General features: G+C 41.0%; 1 long non-coding RNA gene across 1 annotated transcript in view; it reads right to left on the bottom strand.

Moving 5' to 3' along the window:
* The window catches only part of LOC136208404 (uncharacterized), a 32,918-nt gene extending 14,368 nt beyond the window's left edge, over positions 1-18,550 (bottom strand). The window contains exons 1-2 of the long non-coding RNA XR_010677112.1: positions 18,493-18,550; positions 18,304-18,407 (exon numbers count right to left, since the gene is read on the bottom strand). This is a non-coding gene — a long non-coding RNA (uncharacterized lncRNA). The remainder of the gene's footprint in view (positions 1-18,303; positions 18,408-18,492) is intronic.
* Positions 18,551-18,814: the final 264 nt, after the last annotated feature.

Here is an 18,814-nt window from a genome sequence, read left to right as displayed (position 1 = left end):
CGAACAGAAACTACCTACAAAACGGAATTTGAAAAAAATAAATATGTTAGTAATTGAAAAATAATTAAAAATATAAAAGTTTGAATAAGTATGAATAAACCTAGATTCGTAATAAAACACGAAAAATTTAAAATTTTGTCAAAAATTTTGGCGTTCCCCGGCAACGGCGCCAAAAACTTGTTGAGCGATTTCTGCAAGTGCACGGTATACGCTTGTAGTAATAAAAGATATCGATCCCACATGGAACATTTTTTTTTTACAAAACTTATTTATAATCGGTTAAATTTACTTTAAGGTTTATAATATGGAAAAATCGTTTAATCGGTTTTTGGTTTTGAAATTGCTAGAATAAGAATTAGATTAGAATATGAAGATGTTAGAAAATATCTGATTTAAGAATGAATTTGCAAAATAGGAACGTTTTAGTACTTTAGAAAAGTAAACAAGTATATTTGTTTGCATTAAGCAAAGAAAACAACTTTAAACTTTGTACGAATTATAAAGATGAAATAAATGACGGAACCTCTAATTAATTGGCTTTGAACGCGACAAAACCCTTTCGGGATAGTTGCCCTTAATCAAATTAAAACTCTTTCGAGATAATAATTTGCCTAAGTGTTCAACAAAGTTTCCTTGTAAAGATTTTGAATTAAACTACGTTTTAATGAAAACACCAGCAGTCACTTTAGTGGATTGGTTACCATAAGTGCTGCATAAAGATCTATCGAATAGAACGGACTTTATTAGATGAAATATAAATTGATACAAGTTTACAGAGAACATGGAGCATTGAATTCTTCGACGACGTGCAAGTGAACGGGTTGTCAATCCTTTTCTTGGGTTTCGTTAGAGTTTGTCAGGCTCAGGGGCGAATCCTCTACTCAATCTTCTCGTTGAATCTTCGTAATAAAGACTGGGTCGGTTGATAGGGGTCAAAAACCCCTATCTTTGGGTACGGTTTTAGGACGGTTTTTAGGTTTATTTGGCTAATAAGCGAGCAATTCTCGCATTTAAATGCTTTTGTGTGAGTTAGTTAGAAATTGGAAGCATTCTATTTACTTTTCGTCATTTAGGCTCGTTTTGTGATCAATTTAGGCAAATACGGCCGAAATAACACGCATAATAGAATTCCGTTATCTTTTGAAGCTAATTGGTCCGTCAAAAGTCGCACCAAACGAAGCGTTTGCTCAAAATAAGCGATTGACGGATCAATTCGGCTTTTGGACTAATGTTTTCTGGAGTTTTTATGCGTGTGCAGGTGTAAGTTCAGACGAAAAAGGGTTTGGAAGTCATCCGGTACGGATCGAGCGTGCTTCGGGCGAAAACGCTCGGCGAGCAGGGCCCCCGGGGCCATTTCTGCTCGCCGAGCAGGCCCCTGATGGCCTACTCGGCGAGCAGGAGACTGCTCGCCGAGCAGGGCGCCAGGCGCCTGCTCGGCGAGCAGGAGCCTGCTCGCCGAGCAGGCCACCAAGCGCCTGCTCGGCGAGCAGGGGCTGCTCGTCGCAATCCTGCTCGGCGAGCAGCCTTTCCTGCTCGGCGAGCAGACCTGCGGGAATTGGTCAAAAAGACCAATTCCGCCCCCACGAAGCCACGTTCGGCCCCACGTCTTCCTACACCAACAAGGACACGAAATTAGGTCAAAACGAGGCCCGAGACGCATCTATAAATAGAAATTTTCAATTGTAAATTAGATATCTTTTGTTTTTGTAATTTTCTTATCTTCCACCTCGAGAAATCCTCTCCACCTCCTCCAAAAACCTTCAAACCTCCATTGAAGACGCCTCCGAAGCTCCATTCACCGAGGATTGCTCGAGCTCCATCCTTAAGTCCTAGGAAGACGCCTGCATTGGTTGACAGGTTCCCTGAAAGGGATTTTTCTTCTGTTATATCTTGTTTATCCTATGATACATGCTATGAATCTTAGGCTTATTGTAACTTCGTGACAATGTTCTCCATCTTTGATTAATATAATAGTTTTGTTTCTTCAATTGTTTTAATGCTTTGAATCTTTGTCTTACGCTTTGTTTGATTGGTTTAACTCATTCGATAATCCCAAAATCAAGTTGGCACATATTGCGAGCTGAATCTGACCTAGTCAGTGCCTATAGGATTGACGACCCTATAGAAGATTAAGCCCAAATTACTGAGCCTTAGAGCTAGTTTCGGCCTTACAAAGGAATCACGAACTAGGAACTTTAGGAGGATAGGTCGGGTTAATCGCCTCGAACACAAGTGACTTAGATTTTAATTCAATTGTTTAAACAATCTATTTCCATTATCATCGTATCCCTCCATGATCCTTTAGATGATTGCATTGACAAAAGATCACTTAGGAGTAGTTTAACTTAATTAGGGGTAGAGTAATTTAGTTAGGGTTAGAATAACTTAGTCAGAATTAGATAATCTAGTTAGGATTAGTGCAAACCAACCTAGGAGTAGATTAATTAAACAAAACAAACTCAAACCCCTTAAGCCTAGATAACATCCGAGACTTAGTAATTCGGTACTTGCAGAAATAAATCCTGTGGACGATAACCTGGACTTAAACCCAGAAATTTATTACTTGATAACGACGGGGTACACTTATCCCTCAGATCGGGTTCTTCACGGAATCCGCATCAAGTTTTTGGCGCCGTTGCCGGGGATTTATTTCTTCTGCAATATCGAACCAAAGGTTGATTTGTTAGTTTAGGCATTCATTGTGAATATCTTTGTTTATATCGTTTATACTTGTTGATATATGATTTCTTTATACGTTTCTATACTTGTTCATATCTGTATACTGTTACTTATCAACTTTTGTGCTAGAACTTCACTTTTTCTCAGCATTCTCTGATCAATGAATTGGCAAGAAAAAGTCGAGTGGCAAGCTCAAAAGTTTACTATCCCATCAAGACAATACATTCATACCCTGGAGAATGAGGCTCCCAATCCCTCCATGGCCGACTTAAATGAGAAAATGGATATCTTGATGGCAAATCTGAGCCTCAACACCAATGAAAGTGTAAGTTTTGTGGGTAATCACCAAAGGTATAATTCTAACCCCAATTCTTACAGCTTTTATGGTAGTGATTGGAGGAGACCTCAACACTCAAATCTGTCCTACGGGAACCCTAACATATTGAGGCCTCCAAATAGGTTTGTTAATGAGCACAGGGAAAACGAATTGGGAATGTTCCCTTACGAACAAGCAAGCCAAGTTCCTCCACAACCCTCTAGCTCACGAGATGAGGTGCTGTCCCTTTTGAAAGGAATATCAGCCCGACTTACAATCAACGAGGAGGTTTGCAAGGACTTGAGCAACCAACTGGCTCAAATAAACCAAGAGATGCAAAAGCAATCCCGAGATGCTCTCCCAAGCATAAAGGAAAACATAGAAATCCCACAAAGGGAATCAGCTCAAGCCATCTCTTTGAGGAATGACAAAAAGGTAGAACCAAGTCCACTATCACATGCATCACTCGAGGTAAGTGAAGAACCGGAAGCGGTAAGCAACCCCGGTTCAAAATCTGAAATTCTAAATCATGTGGTAGAGATAAAAGATCAAATCAAAACTTGTGTATCTCAAGTACCTTTTCCTCAAATATTAGAAAAGTTTAGGTTTGTTTCATGCTCAGAAGTTTTCATTCTCTTCGACCTACCAAGAGAATCCAAAAGGGAGCAAACCAAACTTTTTCATAATATGTTTAAATTCGGCCTCCTTCTTTCATTAAACTTATTAGAGGCTCTTAATCCGTTTTGTAGGTACGGATTATTTATTCAGGAATTTGAATTTCTAACGCGAGTAGAAGCATACACCTAGGCGGGAATTCTATGTCGAGCTCACCGACTATAACGTAGCGCTTCTTGGGAGGCAACCCAAGTTTTAATAAAACTTTTCAGGAGATATGGGTCGGAAAGGAAAAGCTAAGATCGTCTTTGAGAACGAAGCCGAATCGGAGGTCGAGTTCGACGAGAACCTCCAAGCTAAGTATGATCCACCCTTTGGCCTTGTTGATGAACGTGAGGGTCTTTTGTATGATAGGTTTTCCAAACAAGACCTTGCTACACATATAATTGTCGATCAAACCTATTTGTCGAGTCTAGGTTTAAAGAAGGATTTCAATGAACTCCTCAAATTCCACGGCTGGTATAGACTAGCCACAACCCAGACTCCGGTTTATCACAATTTTACTATTGAATTCTTGACAACTTGGAAAAAGGAGCTGCCCTTGGGCGGTGGGAAGCATTCCTTTAGGCTAAACGGTAAACCTTACCGCATTGATGCCACCACACTAGCAGCCTTAATGGGGGTTTATAATCACCCAGAGACAATCTCAGACTTTGAATTGCCTCTAACAAAAGATATAGCTTGGGAGCAACTCACAGGCATATCCAGCTTTAACTCCCAGACTGCTAGCCCGGGCGCTCTCCGAGACCCGCTTCTCAATCTCGTCCACAAGTTTGTGGCCCATAACTTGTTGGCCAAAAACGAGAGTAATAAAGTCTCAAAGACGGAATTGCTCATATTATGGTGTGTGGCCAACCACAAACCCGTGGACACTGTCAAGGCCGTATTTGAAGGCTTCTCGAGCCAAACAAGTAGAAAACGTGGTTCCCTAGGTCTTGGGCATCTAGTTACCAACCTGCTCGAGAGCCAATTCAAGAACTTAGATAATCCCGAAGTTGCTATTTATCCTACTCTGCTAAACTCAAAGTTTTTGGAGAAATCTACTTTTCAAGGAGTTTTTAACAGGAACACAACTGGAGGAGCAAGCTCCAGCGGAGGAGGAAGAAAAAGGGCACGAGTTCCACAACAGAGAAGGGATGAAGAACCTGAGGAAGAAGAACCTGCAACGGCAGGAGACCAAAGGGAACACCAAGCGTCGGGGACGGAGGCCCAGTTCCAAGCCATCAACACCATGATGGCAGAAATGCGGGATCTTAACCTTCGGACTTTTAACACTGTTCAACAGATGGACCAACGGTTCACCAACTTTGAGCAGAATATGGACCGAAGGCTTTCGGGTCTTGAATACGTAGCGGCTGATTACTGCGAGCGCTACAACATGCCTTGGCCTTATCCCCCGGCCGATCAGTAAGTTGTCTTCTCCACCCTAACTTTTTACACTCGTATTTCATGATCTAGAATGCAATGTTGGAACTTATTGCATATTTTAAGTGTGAGGAGGAAGGGTAGACAAACTTACAAAAATTGTATAAATTTTTAAATTTTTGTTGCGTCGTGTCTAGTTTAGGTTTGCGTTTTGGCGTTTTATTATGTTTTTGCATGTTTAGGACCTAAAACTGTGAACCTCCTTCGAATCTAAACTTCGTTATTTGTCTTTGAGGGCTGAGAACCGAATCTAAAATTGCATGACAACTAGTTTAGGTGTGGGACACAACTCTCGTATCTGTAAAAGCATGAGCTACAGTTTGCATTTAGACCCTACTTTTGAAGAAATGCTAAAATCATTACTTAGGTAGATAACTTAAGAATTGAAGGCATGTAATATTAAACTTGAGTTTGGGGAAAAACTAGTAAACACAAAATTGAAACCCAAAGAATTGTGAGTTGAATTTGAGCCTAAGAGCGAACATCAAAAAGCTCTTTTTCTTGACATTTTTGTGTGAATGCTTTGACTTGTGGAAGATTACAGATTTTGCACCTAATACTGTGTTGAACCTACATGCAATGATTTGAGATGATAAACGATGAATCAGCCTCATTAGAATTAACCTTTTCTTTACCTTGTTTTTCTTTTTCATCCACTCTAGGAAGCCCCTTTGAGCCGACATTTTTGTAGTTTGTAGATTTTTCTTTCGTTCTAACCCGTTTTTGCGAACCACAACTTGGTTCGCTACTTAACCTTTGTTTTTGCAAAGCTCAAATTGAGCCTTTGTTTTTCTCTAGCGCTTTATCGTTGTTTATGGCATTATAGTAGCAAGCCAAAAGGATAAGAAGTGAATGAGCATCACTATCCCAAAAGAAAAAAAAAAAAGAGAAGAAGAAAAACAGAAAAAGAAAAAGAAAAGAAAAGAGACGAACAAAAGGGAAGAACTCCATTCCCTAGTTCTTAGAAAAATCAAAAATGTCTCAAAGAAAACATCCCAAAAAGAAAACAATAAGGGACGAATAAAAAGCTCAATCACTTCATATTTGCTAAAGCCATTTAAACTTTGTTGTTGTAGCGCTAGAACACTTAACCTTTGTTGTACCTTTAACCCTCTAACCACATTACAACCCCAATTAGAGGCTGTTTTTGATATCATCAGAGTCATATAGCATAGTAGAGGAACTCGGATGAACGTTCAAAATCAACGTAATCCTAAGCAAGAATATAAGCCGAGAGTAAACACTTTAGCCACCAAAATTGTGTGAATGAGTGAACTACCTATGGTGAGGTGTTTTACTTAGCGATCCCCTCAAGCTCGTTCAATTGAACATGTGTTCCTTTACTTAAAACTATGACCTATTGTAATTGAAATGCGGCTTTTGGATATCGTGTCTCTACTTTGTATTTCCGAATGCATGTAATTACAGATGCTCGAAATTGTGTCAAGCACCTAGTTAAACTGGGAAGTTTTCTAGCTTGCTTGTGATGGCGGGTTTAGTTTTTTAGTTTACTTGGGGACAAGTAAAGTTTTAAGTGCGAGGAGGTTTGATAGGGGTCAAAAACCCCTATCTTTGGGTACGGTTTTAGGACGGTTTTTAGGTTTATTTGGCTAATAAGCGAGCAATTCTCGCATTTAAATGCTTTTGTGTGAGTTAGTTAGAAATTGGAAGCATTCTATTTACTTTTCGTCGTTTAGGCTCGTTTTGTGATCAATTTAGGCAAATACGGCCGAAATAACACGCATAATAGAATTCCGTTATCTTTTGAAGCTAATTGGTCCGTCAAAAGTCGCACCAAACGAAGCGTTTGCTCAAAATAAGCGATTGACGGATCAATTCGGCTTTTGGACTAATGTTTTCTGGAGTTTTTATGCATGTGCAGGTGTAAGTTCAGACGAAAAAGGGTTTGGAAGTCATCCGGTACGGATCGAGCGCGCTTCGGGCGAAAACGCTCGGCGAGCAGGGCCCCCGGGGCCATTTCTGCTCGCCGAGCAGGCCACCAGGCGCCTGCTCGCCGAGCAGGGGCTGCTCGTCGCAATCCTGCTCGGCGAGCAGCCTTTCCTGCTCGGCGAGCAGACCTGCGGGAATTGGTCAAAAAGACCAATTCCGCCCCCACGAAGCCACGTTCGGCCCCACGTCTTCCTACACCAACAAGGACACGAAATTAGGTCAAAACGAGGCCCGAGACGCATCTATAAATAGAAATTTTCAATTGTAAATTAGATATCTTTTGTTTTTGTAATTTTCTTATCTTCCACCTCGAGAAATCCTCTCCACCTCCTCCAAAAACCTTCAAACCTCCATTGAAGACGCCTCCGAAGCTCCATTCACCGAGGATTGCTCGAGCTCCATCCTTAAGTCCTAGGAAGACGCCTGCATTGGTTGACAGGTTCCCTGAAAGGGATTTTTCTTCTTTTATATCTTGTTTATCCTATGATACATGCTATGAATCTTAGGCTTATTGTAACTTCGTGACAATGTTCTCCATCTTTGATTAATATAATAGTTTTGTTTCTTCAATTGTTTTAATGCTTTGAATCTTTGTCTTACGCTTTGTTTGATTGGTTTAACTCATTCGATAATCCCAAAATCAAGTTGGCACATATTGCGAGCTGAATCTGACCTAGTCAGTGCCTATAGGATTGACGACCCTATAGAAGATTAAGCCCAAATTACTGAGCCTTAGAGCTAGTTTCGGCCTTACAGGGGAATCACGAACTAGGAACTTTAGGAGGATAGGTCGGGTTAATCGCCTCGAACACAAGTGACTTAGATTTTAATTCAATTGTTTAAACAATCTATTTCCATTATCATCGTATCCCTCCATGATCCTTTAGATGATTGCATTGACAAAAGATCACTTAGGAGTAGTTTAACTTAATTAGGGGTAGAGTAATTTAGTTAGGGTTAGAATAACTTAGTCAGAATTAGATAATCTAGTTAGGATTAGTGCAAACCAACCTAGGAGTAGATTAATTAAACAAAACCAACTCAAACCCCTTAAGCCTAGATAACATCCGAGACTTAGTAATTCGGTACTTGCAGAAATAAATCCTGTGGACGATAACCTGGACTTAAACCCAGAAATTTATTACTTGATAACGACGGGGTACACTTATCCCTCAGATCGGGTTCTTCACGGAATCCGCATCATCGGTCCACTACCAAAATGAAAACTAAACTAGAACAATGTCTAAACGTTACTAAATTTGTTATTATTTAGTAAACAATGTGTGTACAGCATATTGCTTTTGAACAGAATCGAAATCTAACTTCTGAATCACTTGATTCGGAATTTCTGCATAAATTCTATACTAATCTCTTTCTTCTACACATAATCTTATTTTTCAACTCTCCATCAACTCTTTATTTATAGATGTTGAAGAGTCTTGATTGAAGTGTCATGTCCGTTGTGAAGGATCGTGTCCGCTGCGAAAGGACGTCTTTATCCACCCGAACGATCGCGTTTCGTCGAAAACGAAAGTGTGTAACTAGGCTTCTAAAATCTCCTGCTCGTACCGAGAATATTAAATTCTCTACCGAGAATGGGGGAGCAACAATTTATACTTCGAACGAAGGGAAGGAGAGGCTGAGGGACGCGTGTCACGACCGTGAATATTGGCGGCCGCGGTCGCGGCATGGAGCATTTTTCACTTCTTTGGCTCTCGTTCGTGTCCTCGACTTGGCGTTATTAATTTTCGTCGTCTTCGACTCCTTTTGTAGGGCTTTTCTTCTATTTTTGAGCTCTTTTTACTCCTTTTTGGATTTTACCAAATATTTATGTACCTTGCATGAAAGAAACATATTCGAGAGTAAAAGTATTCTAAATAGTTATAAATATCATAAATTCGTAGCAATATTGATGTAATTATTGATGATATTTTAGGTATATTTTGGGCTTAACATTTACCTACTCAGGTAATGGCTTCGGTCAGGCCAGCAACGACTGAATGAAAGGTCTTCAGTAAGGATGTGTCATAGTATTGGCGTTGAATGTTGCTGTGACGAACATGGTTGAAGTTTGTTTGGTGACAGACAGTATTTCATTTTGTTTCATGGCGTCAGTGTCCATCTCTTATTTGTTCAAGTTCAACAATCGAACAGCCTCACCAATTTGCTCCACTGAGCATTGAGAATAGGAGACCATTTGCTCATTAGTCTTGATTTGCTCGGTGTGAAGCTGAGAAAAGAGCATTTTAACTTCATCAGAAGTGGCATATCGCGTGTTCGCAGCTGACAGGGTCTGAACTTATCCTTGAAGAGAATTGAGATGTTGAACAATTGTCAGCTGGAGCTCAGACAGCTTTGTGATGGAATCCTGCTTAGGTTGCTGTGCTTGAAAGGAGACTATGACACTCAGCAAATCCTTGAATCCCTTAACTTCATTGAGAAGATGAGTTACTTGGGAGAGCTGAGTTGTCTCAACAGTAGAAGACCCAGCAGCAGGTGGAGTGGTTTGATGAAGGTCTTTAATTAATGTTTGCACCGAGTCGATGATTCTTTTACCAAACTCGGTGGCATGCAAGTAGCTAAGAGAGCCTTCATGAACTTGCCTAGCTTCCTCAGTATGACCGGTTGGAGGATGAGTCAGTGGAATAACATGGTCAGTGACTGGAAGTGTGTTTCCAATCTGCACTTGAGTCTCAGGTAGAACTGATTGATCGGCAGAAGTGTTGATTAGAGACGAAGTAATCCGAATGCTGTCTGTGCTGACTGGAGCAGGAATGTCCTGAGTCAGCACAATGCTTGTAGTAACAGCATTGACGGGAATTGGCTCCACTTGGCTTGTAAAGTTAGCAGAAGCATTTAAGTCGGCGTGTTCCTTTGGTGAAGAAACAGAGGCTTGCTTTTCAAGGGAAGCCGATGGAGTAGAAGATGGTTGTTTTCTGAAAAATTTCAGCTTGAGTTTAGAAGGGTCTTGGGTCGGCTTCTGGATAACAAAGTCAGGGACAGTTGATTTCTGAACAGGAGGGACGACGTCAGACTTCTGACTTGCCTTAACTAATCTTCTTCTTCGAGGAGGAGTGTCAGCTTGAATAGACTCTCCTGAGTGAGAGGGAGAAGTTTCTTCTTGATCAACATTTAGCTGGTCAGCTTATTATTGTTCTTGATCAATATTGGGTTGGTAAGGTTCTTGTTCTTCTGCAGCAGCCAAGTCAGTATTAGTTGGCTCAGCTTCAACCTCACTAGCTGTCTCCTCAGCGTCCTCAGCGTCATCCTGACCTTTTGCTTCTTCTTGTTCTTTATCTTCTTCACTATCGCCATCTAATTCTTCCTCAACTTGTGCAATGAACTGATCGTCCAGATGTACATCATCTTCTTGATGCACAGCTTCGGTTCCTAGACACTGTGTGTAGTGAGAATCACCAGGAACAACGACGTCAATAGGGATAGCATCAATAGGAGTCAGTGTAGAAGACTTCTACTTCTTTTGAGGTTGCTCATCAGCATCTGTTCTTTCCTCAATTTCAGGCTCATCTTGCCTGCTCCTTTTCTCAGCTGACTTAGGTCTCTCCTGACCAGGTTCAGCAGCTGACTTAGGCTTCTTGGCCTGAGGCTCAGACTTCTTTGAAGTAGTCTCAACAACTTTCCTCTTGCGGGCAGCTGGAGCTTTTGTCCTTTTGCTTTGCTTTGGAGCTGTTTCCTCAGCTTGTTGTTCAGCGGCAGCTTTTCCTTTCTTTAGTGGCTGATTGAACTTCAAAGCCCTCAGCGAAGCAGCGGTTATCTCAGATCCTCTAGCCTTAGTTTCCTCAGATAGATCAACTTGATGATCTAAGAGGATTCTGGTGATGAGCGATCCCAGCCTGAGAGTTCCAGTGCTCCTTAGAAAGCCAGCAATCAAGAATACTGGCATATTGATCGGCTTGTATGTCAGCATATGCCATATGAAGCATTGCTCAAAATTCGTTGCTGAGGTGCTGCAGTTGATCTTGGGATAAATGAAGTAGGTCAGCAGATAGTGAGCCATCTTTTAGTGCTGACCCATGGAGGTACTTGAGACTTCTCCAGAGTGGCCAGAGGGTTTACAGAAGGTGGTATCGTACCCAGTACCTTCATGATCTCCAGATCGCCTCAGTTTTGTTCCCTCATTCTTTAACTTCAGCAAGTTAGCAAGATAGGTAGGGTTTATGAAAATGGTCTTTTCCTTTACCACAGTAACCAGATGGTCCTGGTTATCATCAGCAACTCGGAGATTGTGGTAGAACTCCCTTACTAGGTCAGGATAGGTGTGGTCTCTAATGGAGAACAGCTCTGTCCAGTCATTCTTCGATACCCACTCGCAGAAGGGTTGCTCGGATGTCACGAAGGCCTCAGAAACCCATCGTGAGAAGTCTACTTTCCATTCGCTAATGTTTTCAAATACCTTGGTATAGGTTCTGGCCTTGGTCGGCTTTCCTTTAGATGAGGTAGCTTGGCCAGCTTTGCCTTTGCTCGGCGTAGTGACCTTGGTGGTTTCAGGCACAGTAGTTTGTCTGGAGGGTTCATCGGAGCTGGTCTTTGGATGACCGACACCGGAGATGTTAACAGAGACTCTAGTCATAGTTTCAGAACAGGATTGGGAAGCTTTGAGAGTTTGTAGAGAGAGAATGCTTTGCCAAAGAATTCGGTAAGTATAAAGAAAATAAAAAATGGGGATTCACCCATTATTTATAGCGGTGAAAAGTGGATCTTATCGAATCCATGTGTCAGTTTTGCCTTGGGATTGTCAACCGACAAAGATCCTGGCTTTTATGACACATTCGGCGCATACGTCATCCTAGGTGGCTATTCGCGTGCTTTTGCATTTAATGCAACGGACCTAACACTCAGCGTTTAGAATACTAAGCGTTTTATATTCTAAGTGGTCAGTAGTATATGAAAGGATGATTTCTCAGTTTAAGATTACTACTCGGTGTGCATATTTACTCAGTATTGATATGTATTTTGCGTTAAGTACTCAGCATAACAATCACTCAGCATGCATTTGCATAAATCATTCAGCATAGTAATTCACTCAGCATAAATTTTCATTTTAGAACAGGATTTTACTGAAGAGGATTAAACATACCAATGGCTTCTCTCAGTATACTGAACTGTTCACGAGCCAGTGGCTTTGTGAAGATATCCACAAGCTGCTCATCCGTTGGGACATAGGTCAGCTTTATCTCACCCTTGAGTACATGGTCTCTAATGAAGTGATGCCTTATGCTAACATGCTTCATTCTGCTGTGTTGAATTGGGTTCTTTGATAGATCAATTGCACTTTTGTTGTCGCATTTGACCTCAATTGTCTTTGTTTGAACACCATAGTCTTCAAGCTGTTGCTTAATCCATAGGACTTGAGCAACACAGTGACCAGCAGCAATGTACTTAGCTTCAGTGGTAGACAAGGCTACTGACGCCTGCTTCTTGCTGAACCAGGATACAAGACAGCTTCCTAAGAAATGACATCCTCCAGAGGTGCTTTTCCGTTCCAGCTTGTCTCGACCATAGTCAGCATCAGTGTATCCAACGAGTGTAAAGCCATGAGTGTTGGGATACCATAAACCTGCGTTCACTGAGCTTTGCAAATATCTAAGGATTCTTTTTACAGCTATATAATGAGATTCCTTAGGGTTAGATTGATATCTAGCACAGTAGCATACTGAGAACTGAATGTCCGGTCTACTTGCTGTTAAGTAAAGTAGAGAGCCTATCATACCTCGATACAATTTGCTGTCTACCGACTTACCATTCTCGTCAGCACAGAGGACAGTGTCAGTGCCCATAGGAGTGGATATTGGCTTGCAATTTTCAAGATCATATTTCTTCAATATCTCCTTGGCATATTTAGCTTGACTGATGAAAATGCCATTCTTGCCTTGTTTGATTTGAAGTCCAAGGAAGAAGTTGAGTTCTCCCATCATTGACATTTCAAACTCAGTCTACATTTGCTTGCTAAATTCCTTGCACATTGACTCATTAGTAGCACCGAAAATAATATCATCAACATATATTTGAGCCAGCAGGGTATCTTTACCCTTTCTCTTAATGAATAAGGTTGTATCAGCTTTGCCTCTGACATAATTTCTAGTCAGCAGGAAACTGGTTAGCCTCTCATACCAAGCACGTGGTGCTTGCTTGAGGCCGTACAGAGCCTTTTTGAGTTTATAAACGTGGTTTGGGAATTTAGGATCCTCAAACCCTAGACGTTGATTAACATAAACTTCCTCGTTTATAACTCCATTAAGAAATGCACTATTAACATCCATTTGAAACAGTTTAAAGTTCATGTAAGATGCATATGCACATAAAATCCTAATAGTTTCTAGCCTTGCCACTGGAGCAAAGGTCTCACCGTAGTCAATACCTTCTTGCTGACTGTAGCCCTGAGCTACAAGCCTTGCTTTGTTCCTGACTACGTTTCCTTGCTCATCTAGCTTGTTGTGGAAGACCCATCTTGTTCCAATGGTCTTCTGACTCCTTGGATGTGGCACTAGCTCCCATACATCGTTTCTTCTGAATTGGTCAAGTTCCTCTTGCATTGCGCTCATCCAGAATTCATCTTCCTCAGCATCAGCGAAGTTCTTAGGTTCCTGAACTAAGACGAAGGCTACATTACGGAGGTACCTCCTGAGTTGGTTTCTTGTCATCTTGAGGGAATGACTCAGCGGCTGTATCTTGATCAGCGGGTGCTGAGTGTGAATCATCCTCGGTCAGCGGCAGATATTTTCCTACAGGGTTAGTTTCGTCGAACTCAACATATACTGACTCTTCTAAAACTTGAGTTCGTTTATTGAAAACTCTGTATGCTTTGCTGTTTGTTGAGTAGCCTAAAAAGATAGCTTCATCAGCTTTTGAGTCAAATTTAGCTAGGCTATCTTTAGTGTTTAAAATAAAACATTTACAGCCAAAGGCACGAAAGTATCCAATGTTGGGCTTTCGTCCTTTCCAAAGTTCGTAGGGGGTTTTCTTTAGTATAGGTCTAACAAGAGCCCTATTAAGAATATAGCAAGCTGTGTTAACGGCCTCTCCCCAAAAATACTTTGGAAGCCTATGCTCACTCAGCATTGTCCTGGCTATTTCAACCAAGGTTCTGTTCTTCCTTTCAACAACCCCATTTTGTTGAGGCGTTCTAGGAGCAGAAAAATTATGGTCAATGCCGCTGGCTTCACAGAATTCAACAAACTGTTGGTTTTTGAATTCTCCACCATTATCACTTCGGATGTGAGCCAATTTTAGGTCTTTATCATTTTCAAGTTTTCTAACCAAATTTGAAAATGTCTCAAAGGTCTCATCCTTACTACTCAGCAAGATGACCCAAGTGTACCGAGAGAAGTTATCTACAATGACCAAGGAAAATCTTCTTCCACCCAGACTCAGCGGCTGGACTGGACCGAAGAGATCCAAGTGTAGTAACTCTAACGGACGCTTAGTTGAGACAATGTTTTTGCTATGAAAAGATTGTTTGGTTTGTTTTCCAGCGTGGCATAATTGATCTTTTTCAAATCTAAGTTCAGGCAGTCCCTCAACCAATTGCTTTCTTGCTAATTTGGCTAGGAGGTCCATGCTTACATGACCAAGTCTCCTGTGCCATAGCCAGGAATTTTCTTCCTTTGAAACTAAGCATACAGTTTTTGAAAACTTTTTCTCTAAGTCTAGCATAAAGACATTATCAATCCGAGGGGCAGTTAAAATTAACTCATTTGTTTTTCCCTCGTATATTTTACATCCAGTAGCATCAAATATAACTTTTCTCCCATTGTCACATAGCTGAGCTACGTTGAGTAAGTTATATTTGAGTCCGCTGACTAGGGAGACTGACTCAATAGTAGGATTACCTCTGATGGTTCATGATCCTACTATCTTACCCTTTTTGTTATCTCCAAAACTTACGCTTCCTCCTCATTTACGCTCAAACGTGATGAACTGAGTTTCATCACCAGTCATGTGCCTCGAGCATACGCTGTCAATATACCACATCTTTGACTTCTCAGCACACCTCAGGCTTACCTGCATTGTAACTAGTTACTTTTAGGTACCCAATTCTTTTTGGGTCCTTGCTTGTTAGGTTCAACAGGTAAAGCATCATATTTTATTTTATGGTGGCATACTTGGATAGTATGGCCATTCTTTCCACAGAAGTCACAGCTGACCTTCCGTTTAGGATTTTTTACTGACTGGTCAGCACCCCAATGCTGAGCATGCCAGCACACCTTTGTGGTGTGTCCTTTCTTCCCACAGAAGTCACACTGGACATTTCGCTGGGGATTCCATCTCTGCTGACCAGTACTTCGGTACTGAACATTCAGAGGAATATTCCTTTTGTTTTGAACCTTCAGTTGGTTCTGGATATTTGTGACGTCCTTTCTCAGTTTCTTTGAATCTGATTGGACTTCAGAGACAAACTTATGTATGATCTCCATGTTATCATGCAAAGTTGAGTTGTCCTGAAGAAGGAATCTAAGGTCACTTAGCTTGACCTCTTCAACCTCATCACAGCGCCTGCTGAGTGCTCTAATTTTCTTATTACACTTTTTGACAAGTGTATAGAGGTCACTCAGGGCATTACCCATTTCGTTTCTGAGCTGGGAAAGTGATATTACCTCATTTGATTGCTCCTCATCATCAGATGCAATGGAGGGGTTAGCATGCTCAGAGACGCACGGCTCAGCAAGTTCGTCAGCCATGAAGCATATCTTTGCTGACTCGGTGGCCTCAGCTTCTGTTGATGAAGACTCATCATTGTCGCTCCATGTTGCCACCATTGCCTTTTTGCTGTTCTTCTTTTCTTTCCTCAGCGTGGGGCAGCTTGACTTGATATGGCCAGTTTGATGACATTCAAAGCCTGTAATGGGCTTTGAGTTGTCCTTTTTGTATTTGCTATCGCTGGACTCAGCTTTATACTTATCAAACTTTCTGTAAGGCTTCTTAGAATATTTGTCATTCTTTCTGAACAGCCTTTTCATCTTCCTTGTGAACATAGCCATCTCTTCATCATCTGTTGAGCTCCCATCAGTGGAGTCAGCTTTCATGACAAGAGATTTTTGCTTCTTGTCTTCAGACTTTTCCTTCACCTCGAAGTTTTTCATTGATATCTCATGGGTCAGCAGCGATCCGATGAGTTCGTCATATTTGTAGGTGGTTAAGTCCTGAGCTTCCTCAACAGCGGTCTTCTTTGCCTGCCAGTCTTTAGGAAGACTCCTGAGTATCTTTTTGACTTGTTCTTCCTCAGTGAAGATCTTCCCAAGTCTCTTGAGCTCATTGATGATGTTGGTAAATCTTGCATTCATGTCAGATATTCCCTCATCATTGTTCATTTCGAACAGCTCGTACAGTCTCATCTGCTGGTTCACCTTGGACTCCTTTACTTTATTGGTTCCTTCATAGGTGACATCCAGCTTCTTCCAGATCTCTTGCGCCGACTCACAACCTGAGATTTTATTATATTCTGTAGCATCGAGCGCACAGTGAAGCATATTTATAGCCGAAGCATGATTTTGTAGCTTCTTGAGATCATCCTCTGTCCATTTGGCCTCAGCTTTAACAACTGTTTGGCCAGCCATAACTTCGACAGGTACAAATAGGCCTTGGACTATGGATAGCCAGGCACTCATATTTGTAGCCTGAATGAAATTTTTCATCCTATTCTTCCAGAAGGTATAGTTAGACCCGAAGAATGGGGGAGGCCGAGTAATGGACAGCCCCTCAGGTAAGATCTGAGTTGTTTGGTTTCCTGGGAGAAACCGAGTGCTGTTTTCGCCCATAGTGGGGATCAGCTCAAGGTGGTTAAACCTTTTACAGTGAGCTTTTAAGCTCTGATACCACTTGTTGGTCCCTTATAACGTTACAAGTATAGTTCCAAGGGGGGGTTAGGAACTATTTAAAAAAATTTAAGTTAGGGCAGACTTCTTTTTCGTGAGAAAAAGGTTTTAACAGCGGCGCTGAGTGAATAGCAAGATACTGGCTTAGTCAACTAGTGACTAGGTCAGTTTCTTTACTTGAGTCAGGAGATAGCACTTAGAGTCTATTCCTGAGCTCAGATATTCAATGCGCACAACTCAGCTTGACCTCTTTACTTGGTCAGTTTTTGTTTAAGCAATCAATAAATATATAAAGGAGTTTAAGGTTAGAAATGTGTTACTCAGTAGATTTATCCAGGTTCGGCCTCCAAGCCTACGTCCTGTCCCCGGAACACGTTTCGAGATTTCGAATTCTCTACTGAGCTCTTTAACGGTAGAGCATCAAACCTTTTACAATCTTAGCAACTGAGTATAACAAGAGTACCTTACTCTATACCTCTACTCAATCCTAATCTCTTGCTGAGTACTATAACCGAGTACTCAGCCTCTCCTTTCTAATCTCTAGAAATGATAAGTGTTTGTCTTAAACAATGATTGCTAAGACACCTTAGATGATTGAATAATCACTCTAGACTTTTACACAAAAGATATGAAATTTAGTGTAAGATTGCTTTGCTTTTTCTTGCAGAACTTTGCGTAGAAATTTGGTCAGCGTAATGGCTTGATCAAGTTCTCAGAGGAATGAAGCAACTAAAGGGCTCTATTTATAGAGACATCTGAGGCATTGGTCATTTCGAATTTCGAAATAACCGTTGGAGGGAAACGGCTTCCTGTCATTGTCATCCTGACTTGCTCAGAGCTCTCGGCCAATCAGATTTGAGTATCTTCTGTCCTCGGTCAGCTTTTGGTCAGCTCGGCAAAATGTCTCTCCATTTTTGGTAAAGTCAACTAGACAGCATTCTTTGTCTTCTGAACTTTACCCAAAGTGGAAACACTTTGTCCGGAAGTTGTTCTTAGCCAACTGATGTCTTGTACTCTTTGTCGAATCAACTCAGCAGCTTCATCCCGAAGTTGTTCCACGAAGGTCTTCTAGATCCTTCTTCCGCTGAGTTGCGTTTTGTACATAACGACAGCGTTTTGACATATGCGGGCCGAGTTGCCTTAAACTGTTTGACGTGGGCTTTGACTTCCGTATTGGGCTTTGGGCCTTTTAATCTTTGTGTCTTATAAACAATTTAACTCAACATTGAACAAACACATTAGTAGAATAAATCAAAGCATTTAAACTTAGTGTGTTTAGAATATGTTTTTAATTATACTTAAACAATTTTGTCAAATCAAAATTATGTGGAAAGATGTTTCAACATAATCATCACACATTTTGGAAGATTCAACTCAGACCTCAGACTTGCAACCTAATTGAGTTAACATGGTAAATCGACAAACCTTTAGGGCATTCTGAATGATTTGGACACCGATCTTCTGGTCAAAGTTAGCAGTCTGCAATTTATCCAACTCTTTTGATGCATAAAGGAGAGCAACACCACCGCCTGTAAAAGAAGAGTGCACATAAGAGAATGGCCTACTGATTTTCATTTCCATTATCTATGAAGAGAAAGTTAGAACTTAAGTTACCAGGTACAATGCCCTCTTCGACAACTGCTTTTGTGGCATTTAAAGCTTCTGTAACCCTCTTCGACAGCATGTGTATATCAATCAATACTCAATCAATTTGTCTATTAACATTAACCTAAAATTAAGAATAAACTATCAATCAATATTCAATCAATTTGTCCATTAACATTTAACCTAAAATTAAGAATAACCTAAAATTAAGAACAAACTATCAATCAATATCCATTAACCTAAAATTAAAATTAAAGGGCAAAAGTTAAACTAACGGTTAGGAGAGGAGGGGAGTCGCTAACCTGAAATTGATTGATGAGGCGTTGATGGT

This window comes from Euphorbia lathyris, chromosome 10, assembly GCF_963576675.1.
Source record: "Euphorbia lathyris chromosome 10, ddEupLath1.1, whole genome shotgun sequence".
Taxonomy (NCBI): domain Eukaryota; kingdom Viridiplantae; phylum Streptophyta; class Magnoliopsida; order Malpighiales; family Euphorbiaceae; genus Euphorbia; species Euphorbia lathyris.
Note: the sequence above shows the minus strand (reverse complement) of the source record. Positions and strands in the feature narration are given on the sequence as shown.